The following is a 17,383-nucleotide window of genomic DNA, read 5'->3' as shown; positions in this document are numbered from 1 at the left end:
TTAAATTTAATTTAAATTTAAAAACTCACCCTGGCTACAGGACAGAGGATGGACTGGAAGGGGAAGAATTGAAGCAGAGTGGGCAGGGGAAAGCTTTTGTTTTTTGCCTCATCTCTCAGATGGTGGTGGCTTAGACTAGGGAGGGACTGGTGGGGGTGGGGAGAAGGAGTGGATTCAGGAGATATGTAGGAGGTCATGGTGATACACCCTGGTGCCTGATGGGATGTGGGAGTGAGGGCAAGGACAACCTGTGTGAAGTGTTGAATATGGTCGGGGACGCTGAGATAATTCCAGCAAGCAGGATGAATGGCCAGTACACACAGAGAACTGTGGCTCGCTCAGACCATCAGCCCTGAGCAGTGCAAGCACCTTCCTGTTATTGGATTTTGCAGATATGCTAGTCAACAGGGAGGGTCCAGGAATGAGCTCACAGGCACATCCCTGGAATGATTACAATGTACTTGAAACTTAAAACAGAGGAAGCTTAAAAGGCCAACTGAGGAGAATGCTTCCTGACAAGTCTAATTAGCATCTATAGATTCAAAAACAGAAAAACAGAAATCCAATCACTTATTCTTTTAAGGCTAAGGAACAGATGCACTGTTCAGAAAGCAATCAAGGTTAAACACCATTTGTACTTAGTTTTGTTTGATTCCCTTATCAACATCAGGGAAGATGGAGTACTCAGCAAGTTTCTTTTTAAGTCACAGGATGTCTTTAAGATCCTGAGGCCTGGGCAGTCAGAGACTGTCAGCACTAGCAAGTCCAGCTCGCTGCTTGGATCATTAAACACCTGGACAAAGAGGCATGTAAACATACCTCAAATCAGAAGTCTTGATTTCCAGCATCACCTGAGGATGACTCCTGGCATTCTGGCTTAAGCAGATGGATAAATGGCAGAGCCACACTTTCAGAACAGGAGCAAGGAAGGAGGGAGAGGTTGGTTCTGAGGGAAGAAGACACCCACTGAGTTCCCACTGCAGGTGGAGTGAGAGGTCCATGAGAGACATTGAGGAGAAGAGCTCTGGGAGGCAGCTGGGGAGATGCGTATAGAGCTCTGAGAGAAGTCTGGACCAGGCATCAGGATAAAGAAGCCGATTCCAGCCCTGGCTGCTGTGGCTCAGTGGATTGAGCGTCAGCCTGTGAGCCAAGTGTCGCTGGTTCGATTCCCAGTCAGGGCACCTGCCTGGGTTGCAGGCCAGGTCCCCAGTAGGGGGCATGTGAGAGGCAACCACACAGTGATGTTTCCCTCTCTTACTCCTTTCCCCTCTCTCTAAAAATAAATAAATAAACAAACAAACAACTAAATAATTTAAATTTAAAAAAAGAAGCCAATTTCAGCCATGGGAGGCTGAAGTCTCCCAGGTGTGCTGAGTGAGAAAGGCAAGGGTGGATGCTCAGCTCTGTTTGAGAAAGGACAAGGTGAAAGGCTGTAAGGAACTGCAAAGGGTCTGATTCCTCCTATGGAAAGAGACAGCTGGCAGGCTCGAGCCAGAGTTGAGACTTCAACTCCATGAATTGAAGGGACCTTTGGAAAGTGTTTAGCTCAGACCCCTCACATATAGACGCCTCCCGCCTCCCCACTCTAACCAAAGAGGTACACTGGGCAGCACCACTGCCAGTTTGAGCATTCACGTATTTTGCTGCCAGGATGAGGGCTTGGGGCTGGGTCTCCAGCCATGAGGAAGGCTACCAAAAGTTTATCCTACTCTTTCAACCCATCCTGGTCCCTCCTTGGGATACAAGGTCTTTCATATGTGAAAAGGGTTTGAGCTAACCCTTTCAAGAGACAGTATAGCACAGTGGTTAAGCATATGGCCTTTGCAGCAAGACTGCCTGTGTTCAAAATCTCCACCAACATTCACTTACTATTTGACATTAGGCAAGTCAATTCATCACCACCCTCACCCTGATTCTTAGCTTTCCTGTCTGTCAAAGGGGGATTAATAGTTGTACCAACCTCACAGGGTTTGTTGTGAGGATAAAATGAATTAGAACATTCTCTGGCAAGTAGTAAACTCTATGGAGTGTTAGCTGATACTGGCCAACAAGAATGTGTCTGACCCATTACAGTTTGCAAATAAATCCATATTCTCCAGAGCCTGATTGCTCAATAAAAATGCTTAGGGCATTCAGAAAGCAGAAACAACAACAAAAGTGTTTGGAAAAAGAATGATAGGTGATATTTCCAAGGACTCCATCAAAGTATTCATCACAGGAAAAAACCGAACTTGGTTGGACCTTCTTCCCTTTTTTACAGCTTGGTATAATTTTTCCTCTGAGTCACCTAATGATAGTGGTAGTACATAGTGTGGAGGAGGGTGGGGGGGTCAAGGTAGAATTCACATCTTTTCAGCACTTAGAGTTTCTGAGTCACAGTCTCAGATAATTCCATTTGAGCCTCTCATCAAGCCTGTGAAGGAGGTGTCATTATATCCTTCTTTGTAGAGGTGGAAAATAAGGCTCAGAGAGGTCAAGAACACAACTTAATAGGGATGGGGCTGGATGGGAACCCAAGCGATCTGTTGTCAGAGCCTCCCATGAGGTGAGGGCTTGGTATTCATGGTTCTGGATGGGGAGGGGGGTCCTTGGCATGGGCCCATTGGTCCCATATAAGGAGAATTCAGATTTTGTGAAAGGGATAAGGGAGCAAGGGGGCCTCGGTGGCAATTCAGGTCAGAAGGCAAAGATGGCTCTTGAGGCCTTTTGGAAAGCCCCCCTCCTTGGGGGCCATATGTTCACAATCAGTGTGTGCATGGCTCAGGGTGGAGGTGGGGGCTATCCTGGCCAGTGGCCAGGCCAGATGTTTGTTGTGTGACTTCACACAGCACAGAGCTCAGAAATCCCTCACTGTACCGGGAATTTGTGTGCCATAGTTACGACCAGCTCCATCCTGTAACTTAGAAGGTTTCAAAGGTCCTCTGGGCCAAGACTGGTCCAAGGCACAGCAAGGGAGGTGGGAAGTTGGCTTCCCATTCCCTCACACCTCCTTGTTGAGGCCCCGTTCCTTGCACATGACTTTCTTTCCCTCACTCTCTCTCCATGCCCAGGTGTTCCCTGTCCTTCTGTAGCCTTCCCCACTCCAGGACTCCACTGAGGCCTGCCTGGCCATTGCCTTCATTCCCCCTGCCTATTGTGCAGTATGAGCCCCTTTGCCCCTCCTTTTCACCTAACAAAGCCCCACTCATCCTTCACAGTCACCTCCAATCTCAGCCCTACCGTGAAGCTTCTCCAGCTTCCTCAGAAAGGGAAGGACAAGAGGGCAAGTGCTCAGAGAGCCCCTACTCTGCTTGCCTGTAGTGGAACTGGGGGCTTCACATACCTCACCTCATTAAATCTGCACAACAGCTCTGTTAGCTTCTACAGGTGAGAGAACCCGGGTTCAGAGATGGAAAGCAACTTGCCCAAGGTCACCCAGATAAGAAGGGCAGGGATGTAGCTCACTTTAACTCCTGAGTCCCTGTGAACTTGAACTCTCTTCAGTTCATACCACACTGCCTGTCCCAAAACATAATCCTCTTTGATCACCTTGAACTTGTCTCTTCATCCCACCACATATCTAATCCATCACCAAATCCTATTGGCGCTACCTTTGAAGGATCCAGAATCCACCACTTCTCACCATCTCCATAGGTGCAACCTTGGTCTAAGCTCCCATCATTTTTCACCTGGATTACTGCAATGGTACCCTAACGGCTCCTTTGCCCCCAAAAGTGCTCCTAAATGCTTCACCCTTGCCCCTCACACCCCTCTTCCCAACAGTCTATTCAAAATCCTGCAGTGATTCTGTGGCCCGTAAGAAAGAAGATGCCTACTAAGAAGGGCTTCTGGTGGCTAACTGGACTCAAATTTCTAAAAAAATAAAATAAAATAAAAACAGAGAGCCAAGCAGCCATTTCTACACAAGGGCCTCACACAAATTGCACTTCAGGGAGAAACTTACACTGAACTGCCTGCCTGCCCTGTGTTCCTGCCATCTGATCTAACCCTTATAAAGAAGTTCCTAGAATCTTGTTTCAACCAATAGGACTGAGGCTTTCCCATCCAATCAGAGCTGCACAGCTCTGACCAATCAGAGTGGCTCTACTCTGACCAATCACAACAATATCTTTTGGACCAATCAAACTGTGATGATTTAGAATCCTCATTTGCATGAGGACAGATTAATCAAGGACCAGGGGTGGGGACTTCTGTCTGTTACAGAAACAGGGGAGTCCAAAAACAAACCCCAGCTGGGAGATAGGGAAAAGGAAGCAGCTTTCAGGATGCCCTTGCATGCCTGGGGCTAGTGGCTGGAAACTGTTGCACAAAGATCCGCTGTACTTCCAAGGCTCAGGAAGATGGGAGGGATCTTGGACTGTGGGCTGGTACGGAAGAAGCAGACAGAGCCTGTGTAAGGTTCTGTGAATGGTCAGAACTGCTTGGAAGACCCACGCTCTTGCCTCAGGACCTTTGCACCTACTGTTTCTTCTTCCTGGAACATTCTTGGAAATTTGCATGGATTGCTCTCATTTACCTCAAACCTTCATTCAAATGACTTATTCTTAGCGAGACTTTCACCATCACCCTGATTAAATTTGTACTCTGTACCCCAACAACATCTCTTATTCCTACTTTCCTGTTTTATTTTTCTCCCTTGCCTGCACTTATCATCAACTGTGATGATTCATTTCATGCGTTGTCAACTTGACTGAATGATGTAGTGCCCAGATATTTAGTTAAACATTATTTCTGGATGGGTCTGTGAGTGTGTTTCTGAGTGAGATTAACATGTGAATTAATAGATTGAGAAAAGTAGATTGTCCTCCCCAATGTGTGTGGGCCTAACCCAATCCATTGAAGGCCTGAATACAAGAACAGGTTGAGTGAGAAGAAATTTTTCTCTCTGTCTGGCTGTTTTGGAACTGAGACATCAGTCTCCCCTTGCCTTCAACCTGCACTAGAATTTATACCATCAGCTCCCCTGGGTTTCAGGCCTTTGGAATCGGACTGGAACTATGTACAGATTTCCCCCACTATTTGAAAGTAAAGCATTCCTATGAAACCTTTCATAAGCCAAAAGAGCGTAAAATGAAGAAGCAATTACCTTAGTTAGGACACATCTAGCTAACAAATGCAGAAACTAAAACAAGGAAAGCACAGATGCTCACAGACACAGCTCAGAGCTCTGGAGGCTTGGTGCTGAGAAGATGAGTGTAGTTCCCAGGGAAGGAGCCTAGCAGGGCCACTCTCCTGCTCAGGAGGCACACTGCCTTCACAACAGCTTGCTGCAAAACAAACGCTGAATACTATTTTTGCTATTCACCCTTTTTCGCAAAACCTCAAGTACCCTCTTTAGATTTCTTTCAGTTACTGTAAAATGGTACTGATGCAGGTCTTTCCTAAAAACAAAGTGGCGCAAAGTGTACTTTCGAAAAGCAGAGGATATTTGGATACCTCCTGGGTCTCCTCCAGCTTGCCCACTGTACATGTTGGACTTAGCTTCCAAAATTGCATCAGCCAGTTCTTGTAGTACAGCATTCCCTCACTTATTGTAGGTATTATATTCTAGACCACCACCCCCCGCAATAGGTGAAAATCCGCGAAGTAGGAACCTTACATTGTAGTATTTATATATTTTTTAAGGCTTTATAAAACCTTCCCACACACTTATAAACCGTTCCGTCCCTTATTAACCTTTTCAACACTTTTATAAACATTGCTTATGTTCTTAAACATATTCTACACTCTTAAACCTACATAACTTTAACAACATACGTATACAGGACCGCAAAATCCCGCGATAGAGCAAAAAATCCACGATAGGTAATTAAATATCATATTTTTTTAAATCCCACAATACAGTGAGGCCGCAATAAGTGAACCGCGATATAGAGAGGGACTAATGTAAAGCTTTTTATGTATATTTACATCCTATAGGTTCTGTTTCTCTGGAGAACTCAGAAAAATATACCAACTAACAGTGCAGTTTTGTTGTTTTTAAAAAATTTGTTTTCTCCTTCTAAGGCACCATAATTTTTATGAGGATAGGAATTTTTGTCTTTGTCCACTGCCGTATCCTCGGCATAATGCCTGGCATATATTAGGCATTTAATAAATATTTGTAATTGTACCTTGCTCAGGTGTCTCAATATTTTTGTCTCCTAGCCCTGGCTGGTGTTGGTCAGTGGATTGAGCGCTGGCCTGCGAACCAAAGGGTCACCAGTTTGATTCCCAGTCAGGACACATGCCTGGGTTGTGGGCCAGGTCCCCAGTTGGGGGCTCATGAGAGGAAGCCACACATTGATGTTTCTCTCTCCCACCTCTCTTTCTCCCTCCCTTCCCCTCTCTCTAGAAATCAATAAATAAAACCTTTTAAAAATAAAATAAAATAAAACAATATTTTTGTCTCCCAGTAAGAAGTCTATAAGCAACTCCACCTCAGGAACAGGCCTTTGCATCTCCAATGCCAGGCAAAGTGCCCACCAGCAAAGTTGCCCACTACATATTGAATGAATTTTCTTGCCATGATCCATCCAGAAGAACATTCAAATTTCCAGAACCACACAGGGTAGAGCCCTCCTCAGTACCTAGTTCAGGAAGACCACTCCGCTGCTTTCCCCCAGCCCTCCAGGAAAACCAGCCTTGGCATGGCCGTCAGCCCGGTGTGCCAGCCTCCCTCCCTTCCTCGTCGCTTTCCTCCCTTCCCCCGCCCCAGCCCTCCTTGCCCGCCTGGGTACAGGCGATTATGTGGGGGCGGTAATTATTGCGAGTAAATTGGAAGTTGTTTTGCACAGGGCTGTGTCTCATGCAGGTCGATTTGTATGCTTCCTGGGCACTTGTGACACTTCAGAAATGCCATAGCAACAGCCCCAGCACCGCGGGCTCGCTGACGGCGGGAGATAAGGCGGGGGATGCAGGCGTGTGCTGCACCGAGACAGCGGGCAGGGCAAGGGCACCGCGCGGCGGGGAGCCGGTGCCTTCGCTGCCGCCACCTCTCTGAGCCTCGGGTTCCCCGTTGGAAACCCGGCAATAATAACCCGCACGCAGGCTGCTGTCGGGTAGAAATGAGATAATGGCCTGAACAGTTTGTAAAACGGTAAACCGAGGGCTGGCTATTAGGACCATACCATGACCATTGTTTTCCGCGGTATTGTCTTCTCTCCCGCTTCTCCCCGGCTTTGTGCGGCTTCCCCGCGCCCGCCTCGCCCCCGCCCGGAGCCGATGCCTGCCAGATTCCCCTGCCGCAGGAGCGCGGTTCCTGCTGGCGCTCTTTTATTTGGTGCAAAAAGCATGGCCCCTGGAACACCTTTTAGCCATGAGGCCCACAGAGACCTTGCCAGCTCATCCATCGGGGGCCGAGCCACTGATTAAATTGTATTCACTCTGCCTTTCGGTCATTCACATTGGCTGGGAGGAGGCCAGCTGGAATTATTGACAAATTTGAAGCAGAGAATATTGACAAAGAAAGACCGTTTTATTGCCTGCAATGACACGCGATAATTCAAAGGAGGCTCTTCGAGTGTTTCCAAGGATAGCTTTAGTTAGTTAACAGATAAGACTTTTTGATAATTATTTGGATGGATGTTTTAAGGGCCTCAAATCTTTAAAATCAGTTTTGTTCCCTTCAAGGAGCTGAAGAGCAACCCTTCCTGTTCTGACCGCCTCTCCCCTTTCTAAATCTAAGATTCTGACCGAGAGAAGGCTTTAAAAACAAGAAAGCACTGTTGAACCATGCATTCATTTCCAAATATTTTGTAAGCACTTGTTATGCGCCAGAACTGTTGTGGGTATTGGAGATACAGACATGGAGCTAATGTTCTAAAGGAGGAATGATATAGAAGGAAACAGAGAAAGGAGACACATTTAAACTGTAGTAAGTACTCTAAAAGATATAAACAGGATGAGTGAGGTGGGTAGCTACTTTCAAGAAGATGGGTCAGGAAAGGTGTCACAGGAAAGGTTGTTGAGATCTGAATCATGTGAAGTAGCCAGCCATGCTAAGATTTTAGGGGGAAGTGCTCCTGGCACAGGGAATAGCAAATATAAAGACCCCGTGGAAGAAATGGGCCTGATTGTTCCAAGAAGAGAAAGAAAGCCAATGTAGCTGAGGTGAAAGGAGCAAACGGGATGAGATTTGGACCTGCCAAGCCACTAGGCCAAAACAGAAACGTAAGGGGATAACTGCCTCGCTTTCTGCCTGCAAAACACCTTTGCCCTCTATTTCAATGCCCTTGACTTGTCTCAGAGAAGACTTAGCAAAGAAAACTACAAGGTTCGAGTTTTTTTAAAATTAATTTATTTTTAGAGAGAGGGAAAGAGAGGGAGAGAAGCATCGATCAGTTGCCTCTAAAATGCGCCCCAGCTGAGGACCGAACCCGCAATCCCGGCATGCACCCCAACTGAGAACCAAACCTGCGACTCTTCACTCTGCAGGTCAACACTCAACCAATCAAGCCACAGCAGTCCGGGCAAAGTTCAACTTTTTAATAAACAGAAGGGTGAAGATCAAAAGGTTGAAAAACATTGTTAGCAAAGGTTTGGGGAAACAGGCACCCTCAAATATTGTTGATGGAATGTAAGTTCCCCCATCCCTTATAGAGGACAATTTAGCCGTTCCTATGAAAATAAGAAAGACACATACACTTTGACCCAACAATTGCACTTTTAGAAAGTTATCATTCAGACACGCTCACACATATTCACAAAAATGCATGTACCAGGATAATTATTGCCACAATATTTGTAATAATAAAAGGTTGGAAAATAAACATAACAGGGGGACTGGTCAAATAAAGTACACTCTTAACAATGGAATATATGCAGCCCTTAAAATTGAGGAAGCTGCTCTGACTGGTGTGGTTCAGTAGACTGAGCACCAGCCCGTGAGCCAAAAGGTCGCTGGTTCAATTACGGGTCAGGGCACATGCCTGGGTTGCAGGCCAGGTCCCCAGTTGGGGGCGTGCAGGAGGCAACTGATCAATGTATCTCTTGCACAGGGATGTTTCTCCCACTCTTTCTCCCTCCCTTCCCCTTTCTCTAAAAAATAAATAAATAAAATCTTTTTTAAAAAAATCATGGAAGCTTGAGCATCGCCCTGAGAACCAAGTGTCGCTGGTTCGATTCCCAGTCAGGGCACATGCCTAGGTTGCACGCCAGGTCCCCAGTTCTGGGCGCGTGAGAGGCAACCACACATTGATGTTTCTCTCCCTCTCTTTCTCCTTTCCCCCTCTCTAAAACAAACAAACAAACAAAATAAAATAAATAAAAATAAAAAAAATTATGGAAGCTCTTGATTTTTTTCAAATTGAGATGAGCCCTGGCCAGTGTGGCTCAGTTGATTGGGCACCATCCTGAAAACTGAAGGGTCACGGGTTCTATTTCGATAAGGGCACATGCCTGGGTTTCGGGTTTGGTTCCAGTTGGGGCACCTGCAGAGGCAACTGATTGATGTTTCTCTCTCACATTGATGTTTTTCTCTTACTCAGTCCCTTCCCTTCTCTCTAGAATTAATAAAAGAAAAAAAATGGGTATGAAATTCACGTAATATTAAATTCGCAATTTTAACCATTTTAAAGTGTGAAAGTGTGTCTTTTTAATGTGAAACAATCTTCCAAGATGTACTGGTAAGTGCCTATTATCACTCACCTACTTAAAAATATATTTTGTTTATTTATTTTTAGAGTAAGAGCAAGGGAGGGAGAAGAGAGGGAGAGAAATATCTATTGTCTCTCACACACCCCCAGCTGGGAATCTGGTCTGCAAACCAGGAATGTGTCTTGACCCTGGAATCAGGAATCAAACTGATGACCTTTCAGTGTGCAGGCCGGTGTTCAATCCACTAGGCTATAGCAGCCAGTGCTCCTTCCTTCCCTTCTATTCCCATCTGTCTACCTCTGCTTCTGAGAGTGGGAGGAACTTTTTCCAATGAGAACCTTTGAAAAGTCTTGGTGACACAGGAGGCTGACAGGATCTGTTCCTAGGAAAAGGTGGCAGCACTATTACTCAGTGGTTCTCAGACCCTATGCACCTAGTGTCACCTGGGGAGATTTTAAAATACCCTTGCCCAGGCTGCACCTCGAGAAATTTCAATTAATATAATTAGTTAGGGGTGCTGCCTGGGCATGATTTTTAAAATTCAGGTATGATTTACACATAGTAAAATCCATAAGTCTTAAGCACATAGTTCAGTGAATTGTGATAATTGTTGACACCTGTGTAACTACTGCCCCAGTGAAAACATAGACCACTTCCACCACCCCAAGCAATACCCCATACCTGCCAGAAGCAACCACCGTTCTGGTTTCTATTGTATATTCACTTTGATTGTTCTTCAACTGTGTATAAATGGAATCAAGCAGTATGTAACATATTGAGGTTGGCTCCTTTCACATAGCATAACACCTTTGAGAGTCATCCAAATTGTTGCACTGATTAGTAGTTCATTTCTTTTCATTGCTGTGTGATATTCCCTTGTATGAATACACCCAAGTTTGTTTAGCCATTTACACATTCAAGGACATTTGGGTTATTCCCAGTCTTTTTGAGGGCACATGCGCTCATTTTTCTTGGGGTGAAATTACTGGATTTATGTTGAACTTATTTGAAACTGAAAGTTTTCCAAAGTTCTTACACAAATTTACACTCCCACCAGCAAAATATGAGATTTACAGTTGTTCTGCATCCTTGCTAATACTTTGCTTGTCTTTTTCATTGTAGCCATTCTCATGGATGGTATCTCATCATGGTTTTAAATTGCATTTCCCTAATGACTAATTATGTTAATCATCTTTTCATGTGCTTATCCCATTCATATATCTTGTCTCCTGAGGTATCTGTTCCAGTGTTTTGCCCATATTTTTGAGTTGTCACTATATTTTTGATTTGTATGGGCTCTTTATATATTACAGATACAAGTCCTTTGTCAGATACATGTATTGCAAATATCATTATTCTTTAAAAGATTCCCAATGATTCTAACATGGATCTAGGATTGAGAATCCCTGGTTCATTGAAGATCAGTACCAGAAGCTCCCTACTTTTATGGGTCCCCAAATCTGCCCCCTGGCAACTGCACCTGGAGGTTGCCTCTTCAACTCCTGTGAATGTCCATGTCCACGGAGATTTTAGGAGTGAAGGGCGCCTTTTTAGTCTTCCTCCTCTGGCCCTGTCTGGCTTTGGACAGGTCCATTCATCTGAAATGTTCTCTTATCCTCTGATGTGAGGCTGTAGGTAATTCTTTTCTTCTCTCCACCCTAAAATGTTCATGTCTGAAACTTGACCTTATTGTCTGACCCATTCCAACCACCTAGAGATAGTGTGTGTCAAAGGGACAAAAATGTTTTTTTCCTGGATGGCACAAACTGTCTCTTGAGCATAGAAGGAATGTGACTTTCTTTCTTTTAAAAAAAAAAATTATTTGTTTGTTTGTTTGTTTATAGAGAGAGGGGAAAAGAGAAAGAGAAGGAGAGAAACATCACTGTGTGGTTGCCTCTTACTCGCGTCCCCAACTGGGGACCTGACGTGCAACCTAGTCATGTGCCCAATGGCTGGGAATCGAACCAGCGACACTTGGCTCACAGGCCGAGGAATGTGACTTCCTGTATCTCCTCCCAGCCAACTCACTGAAAGGAAGAATCATTTTCTAGCAGTCTCAGCAACCATTTACCAAGAGGCTGGGAGTTAATGGCCTGGTTCTGGTTTCTTGGAATCTGCTTTGTACTTGCTGCATGAACTTGCATAAGGCAATTAACCTGTCCGAGTCTTGGTTCCTATGACTGGTAAAGGAGAACAGTAACTTCTCATTTGTGATGGAGGAAGTGCCTGGCATAAAGTAGGTGTTCACAAACCATTAGTTCTCTTGAAAGGGGAGCTACAATGTCTTGGCTATGAGAGTTGTGCCCCTGGGCTGTGAGGGGAGCTCTGCCCGGGGACTTGCCTTGCCCTCAACAGGCTCTAGCATCATATATCTGCCCCTTTCCTCCATACCTTCAGAAGCCTAGATTGACCAAGGTCCCTCCTGCTGTGTCATCCTCACCCTGTCCTTCTTGACTAATTTAACAGAGCATCCCACGAGGGCCCCTAGGCTCTTTTAAGCTCAAAGCAGATGGCTGGGAAGCCAATTCTCTGGGACATACAGTTCCTGACTCAGATCTGGGCAGGGAGCCAAGGACTTCGAAGGGCTGTAGAAAAATGTAACCCTCACTCCTCCCACCCTCTGAAGAGCTTGTAGGTTTTACTGTATGGCTCTTATGGCGCTAAAGAGGAAGGGAGGGGAAAGGACCACAGAGGTTAAGATTAGGCGCCCCTGGAAGCCCCTTCTTGAGTTGGCACCAGGGAGGAGCTTTGACTCCATCCTGTGGGAGAGGTGTCCATGCAGTATAGGAAGGATTTCTCTGATGCTCCAGGTGAAGGGTGAGGAAGCTGAGGAGAAAAAGTCATGGGGAGTTCCTAGAAGTGTCCTTGACCTGGTGAACAAGTGGGTACATAGCATCCAGAGAGCCCACTGACACTAGGTACCTGCTGGAGCCCATCCATCTCACAGCCAAGCATGGGTGGTGTTGTCCCAGCACAAGATTTGGTAAGGGAATAGAAAAGGAATGTCCCATTCCTGGGTGTAACTCAGATTTCTCTGAGCTATTTTCAGGTATGTCTTAAGGAAGGTTCAAAAGGGAGACAGGGGGAATGCTAGCAAGTGGAGTGGCTGGGATGGGTATGCTTGGACCTTTCCCTTTTCCTGGTTCCTGGTCCCCATTAGTGCTTCGGATGTATCAGTCCCACCCAGGGCCTCATTCTAGCTCTCCAACATGGAGCCTATTGCTCCCCTTTAGGGTTAGTAAACTGACAAATTCATCCAGCCAGTCAGCCAGCCATCCAACAAATATTTACTTATCAGCCCCTCCATGTAGGTCCTGTGCTAAGTTCTGTGAATCTGTAACTGTGAAAAAGACAGATCTGTCCTTCGCAGAGCTCACATGATCATGGGGCGGTCAGAGAGGTTATCAGGAAGCCACATTCCGTGGACTAAGTCCAAGGATAAAGGCAAGGTGTTATCACATTGTGTCACACTGGACAATTTGGACAATTGTTGGGAAGAATCATGGAAGGTCCTTGGAACACGAGAGACTAGAGCTGAGATCTGGGGAGTCAAAAGGAGAAAGAGTGAGGCAAAAAGGAAGGAAACAAAGTCCAGAGAGAGGAAACAGCATGTGAGAGGGCCTAGAAGCAAGATCTGAGGAAGAAAGTGGTTCAGTTTGAGAAGAATGGTGTGTGTGTGTGTGTGTGTGTGTGTGTGTGTGTGTGTGTGTGTGTACAGGCCATAAGGAAGTGAAACATGAGGCGGAAGAAGCAGCCAGAGACCTTGAAAGCCATGGTGAGGAGGCAAGACTTGATTTTGAGGGAAAGGAGGAGGCTTTGAAGGGTTTAGGCAGGGCCATGACATGATCAGATTGGTGTTTTTGAAAGATCACTCTGGTTTCTGGGTGCAGAATCAATGGGGAGCAGGCACAAATACAAGCAGGAAGAAAGTCAGAAGGCTATTGCAGTGAGCCAGGTGAGAGATGATGATGATGATGTAGACCTGAAAGGTAGCTGTGGACATGGAAAGACGTGTTTGGGTTCGGGATGTATTTGGGGGGGTACCGCCAACAGGACTTACTAGTGGATTACAAAGATGCCTCCCAGCTTCTGACTTGAACAATTGGAAGGGTTGGAAGTGCTGTTCATGGAGATGGGAAATATTTAGGGAACAGATCTAGGGGAGGGTGGGAGATGAGTTCAGTGCCATGCAGATTGAGCTTCCGGGAAGACATTTCCTGTAGCCAGTTAGCCATGTAGGTCTGAAACTCAGGAGAGAGGATTAAGCTAGAGACAAAATAGTGAGGTCTTGGGAGGAGGTGAGGTAGCCCAAAGGGAATGAAGGATGCCATGTTTTGTGCAGCAGCACTGTCCTGTCAAAGGATTCCCTACCCTTTGGTTCCTGCTTCAGCCTAAACCCTGGGAGGCAGGTTTAGAAGGCACTCATCAAAGACTTTGCAACTTAGTGCAAAGACCCTGCAGATAATCATAAATCTTGGTTCTCCCCCCTTCACCCCAGTCCCTGTCATTTCCACAGCATCTTGGGCTGATTTGTCCAGCCCAGCAGCCCAGGGACCAGACAGTTGCCATTCTTAGGAAATTTGGTTTCTAGCTCCCCCTGCTGGCAGAGCTGGAGATGACTCAAGGCTGGAAGTAGAGCTGGAGAGAGGACTCCACTTCCTGCTTCCCCTAGAACAGACTCTTCTCACCACAAACAAGGGGATTAAGAACTCAGTCCCAGTCCTCTTCTCCACTCCCCACCTCAAAACTATACCCACTTTAGAACCCTAGCTATAAATAGGGAGATAAAAGCCTAATTAGGTACTGGGAAGAAAATTAAATTCTTCCTGTCTCCAAATCACTTCCTTTTCTGCCCCAAACCCACTCTTGACCTCCTTGATCATGAAGACTTCATTTGGTTATTTATACCTATCTCCAAAAACACTCTCTCCCAATCTCAGCCTCCCAGAGCAGCACTTTGCTGATACCAGTTGGCCTTTCTCCTCCTCATATACAGGGAAGCCATAGTCTGTGCTGGAAAGAACAACGGGCTGGGAGTCAAGGAACCTAGGTTTAAGTCCTTTTTCTGCCACTGATTCAGAGTGTCACCTTGGAAGAGTCACTTCCTTCTTTCCCAGGGGCAGTTCTTTCACTTGTGATATTGGACTGGACTCCAAAAAAACTGAACTCTAGCGTTCTAGGCTTTGCTTTCAGTTCTTCACAAGCATCAAGTTCTCTCCTGCCTCAGGATCTTTGGTCATGTGCTTCCCTCTGCCTGTAAAGCTCATCCCTTCCCGTTTTGGTTTAGTTAACTTCTCCTTATCCTTCAGCTCTCAGCTCATATGCTACTTCCTTGGAGAAAACTTCCCCAGGCCCTCCAGACTGGGTCAGGTACCTCATCATATGCTGTGCGCCCTCATCATGGTTTGTATGGTTTCACATGCTTCTGTGATTATTGTTTCAAGTCAACCTCCCCACCATAAACTCCTTGATAGCAAGGACCTGTCTGTCTGTTTTGCTCACCACTGTACCACAGCACCCAGATCCTTGCCTGATCATTTTGTAAAACTCAACACATATTTATTAAATAAATGAACAAGTAAATAGATGAATGAATCCCTCTCTTCATCTATCAGCTGCTATCTATATCTAACTAGCATAGTATTTAAGAGCAAAAAGTCAAAAGCCAGACTGCCAGGGTTTGGACCCCAGCTTTGTCATTCACAAGCTGTGTAAACTTCTGCAATTTACTCAGTCTTTCTGTGCCTCACTTTTCTTACCTATAAAGGTAGGATAATAATAATATACACTACCTAACAAGATTGTTCTGAGTATTAAAAAGCTTAATATCTGTAAAGTGTGTATAACATGGGCTAACATTCTAGTGCTCTAATCAGTAATAGCCATTGTTCTATTCTGCCCATCCATCTCTCCATTTATCCATTCTGAACTCTCCCACAAGACCTCATTATCTTATTTCCAGTCTGTGAGTGGGTGACTCAGTGTAATTTGCAGAGCAGATAGCAAAGGTTTTAAAATTTTTTTTATAATGGAAAATTTTAAACATGCAGAGAAGTAGAGAGGAGAGGATAATGAACCTCTGTAACAAGCTTCCACAATTATCAATATTTTGCTAATTTATGTTCATCTGCTCCCCTCTCATGTTTCTCCTTACTGGAGTATTTTAATGTAAATCTCAGATGTCATATAATTTTATCCGAAAATACTCCATCATGTATCTCTAACAGATAAGGACTTTAAAAAAATACAACAATACCATTATCCCACTTTGAAAATAACAATAATTAGGGAAGGCTTTTTATACCCTATTCCCTTGAGAGAAGCTGGGGAAATGAGAGCCCTCACTTCGGAGTAGATGTGAAATGAGGAACAGCCAAGAGAGTTAATATAAATAATAGTGCTTTGAACAGTGCCTGACAACATAAATGGGATATACTGGGTTGCGCAAAAAGTTCGTTTGTTTTTTTCCGTCTGATGGCTCTAGTAGCACTTAGTTGTCTTTAACTTCATTTGAAACAATTTTGTTAGATTATATTGTGAGAGCTGTCATATCAGTTGTACGTTTAAAAAATCAGAATTGGTGAATTTTTGTGTAGCTTTTTTAAATACTGAAGATGGAAGAAAATATACAACATTTTTGGCATATTATGCTTTGTTTTTTCAAAAATGATAAAAACGCAACTGAAACACAATAAAAGGTTTGTGCAGTGCAGTGTATGGAGAAGGTGCTGTGACTGATCAAACGTGTCAAAAGCGGTTTGGGAAGTTTCATGATGGAAATTTCTTGCTGGATGATGTTTCACTGTTGGGTAGACCAGCTGAAGTTGATAGCAATCAAATTGAAACATTAATTGAGAACAATCAATGTTCTACCATGCGGGAGATAGCTGACATACTCAAACTATCCAAATCAATAAAGTTAATGGTAAAAATGAAAAATGTGTCTTTCAATTAATGGAAAAAATCATATGGACTTTTGGGCCAACCCAACGGTAGTAACTATTTTTTTTGATTCTCATTCATTCCCCCATTTATCCACTCTAAATCCTCCCCAACTTCTCTCTTATTTCCGGTCTGTGAATGTGTATGATCAGTTACAAAGGAGAACTAGACGGTGACTTTCCTGGGTCACTGGCACCCTGGGGTGGGAGCTTTGACTCCAGAAGGCACTGAAAAGGGCAATGACTTAAGGACTGAGGTGGAAGGAAGGAGAGCTGGAGGACTTAGTGGATTTAAACAAAGGGAGTGCTGTGGCTGTGTGAGAATGGCACCTGAGAAAAATCCGATAGCCTAAGGGCAAGAGAGCAGAAGGGTTGGTCCTTTCTTCCCAGTGATCAGGGCCTTTGTAGATCACTGCCAGTTGGGAAGCAGCAAGGTGGTAGCCCTGCTCCTGAGAGAGTTCCTTGTAGCTTTTCTCCATAGACCACAGAAAAGCAGCTGCCTAAGACAGCAACTGGGGTTCTACTTTGCTTCATCTTGAGTTCTCAACAGTTACAAGGATATAAGTAATGATGGTGGACACTGAGCTAAAGAACAACTAGAGATGGCCTTCCTTAGACTCAAGATGAAGATTATTGTGCTCCCATCTCTCTTTTCCTTTCTGTGGAACTCTCCCCAGCAGCCCTTCTCACCACATTCATCCTTCAGGTACCAAGGGCACCCGCACACTCAACCCACCCCAATCCATAACTGCCTCCAGGAAACGAAGTGATTCAAACACTTAGCAGGGTAAACAAACTCCTTCCAAGCTGGGCTCCAACTACTTCATCAACCTCATTTCCCATCACTTCCCTTTTCTTTCCAACAA

The sequence above is a fragment of the Furipterus horrens genome, unplaced genomic scaffold, assembly GCF_987537825.1.
Source record: "Furipterus horrens unplaced genomic scaffold, mFurHor1.1.pri manual_scaffold_17, whole genome shotgun sequence".
Classification (NCBI taxonomy): domain Eukaryota; kingdom Metazoa; phylum Chordata; class Mammalia; order Chiroptera; family Furipteridae; genus Furipterus; species Furipterus horrens.
Note: the sequence above shows the minus strand (reverse complement) of the source record.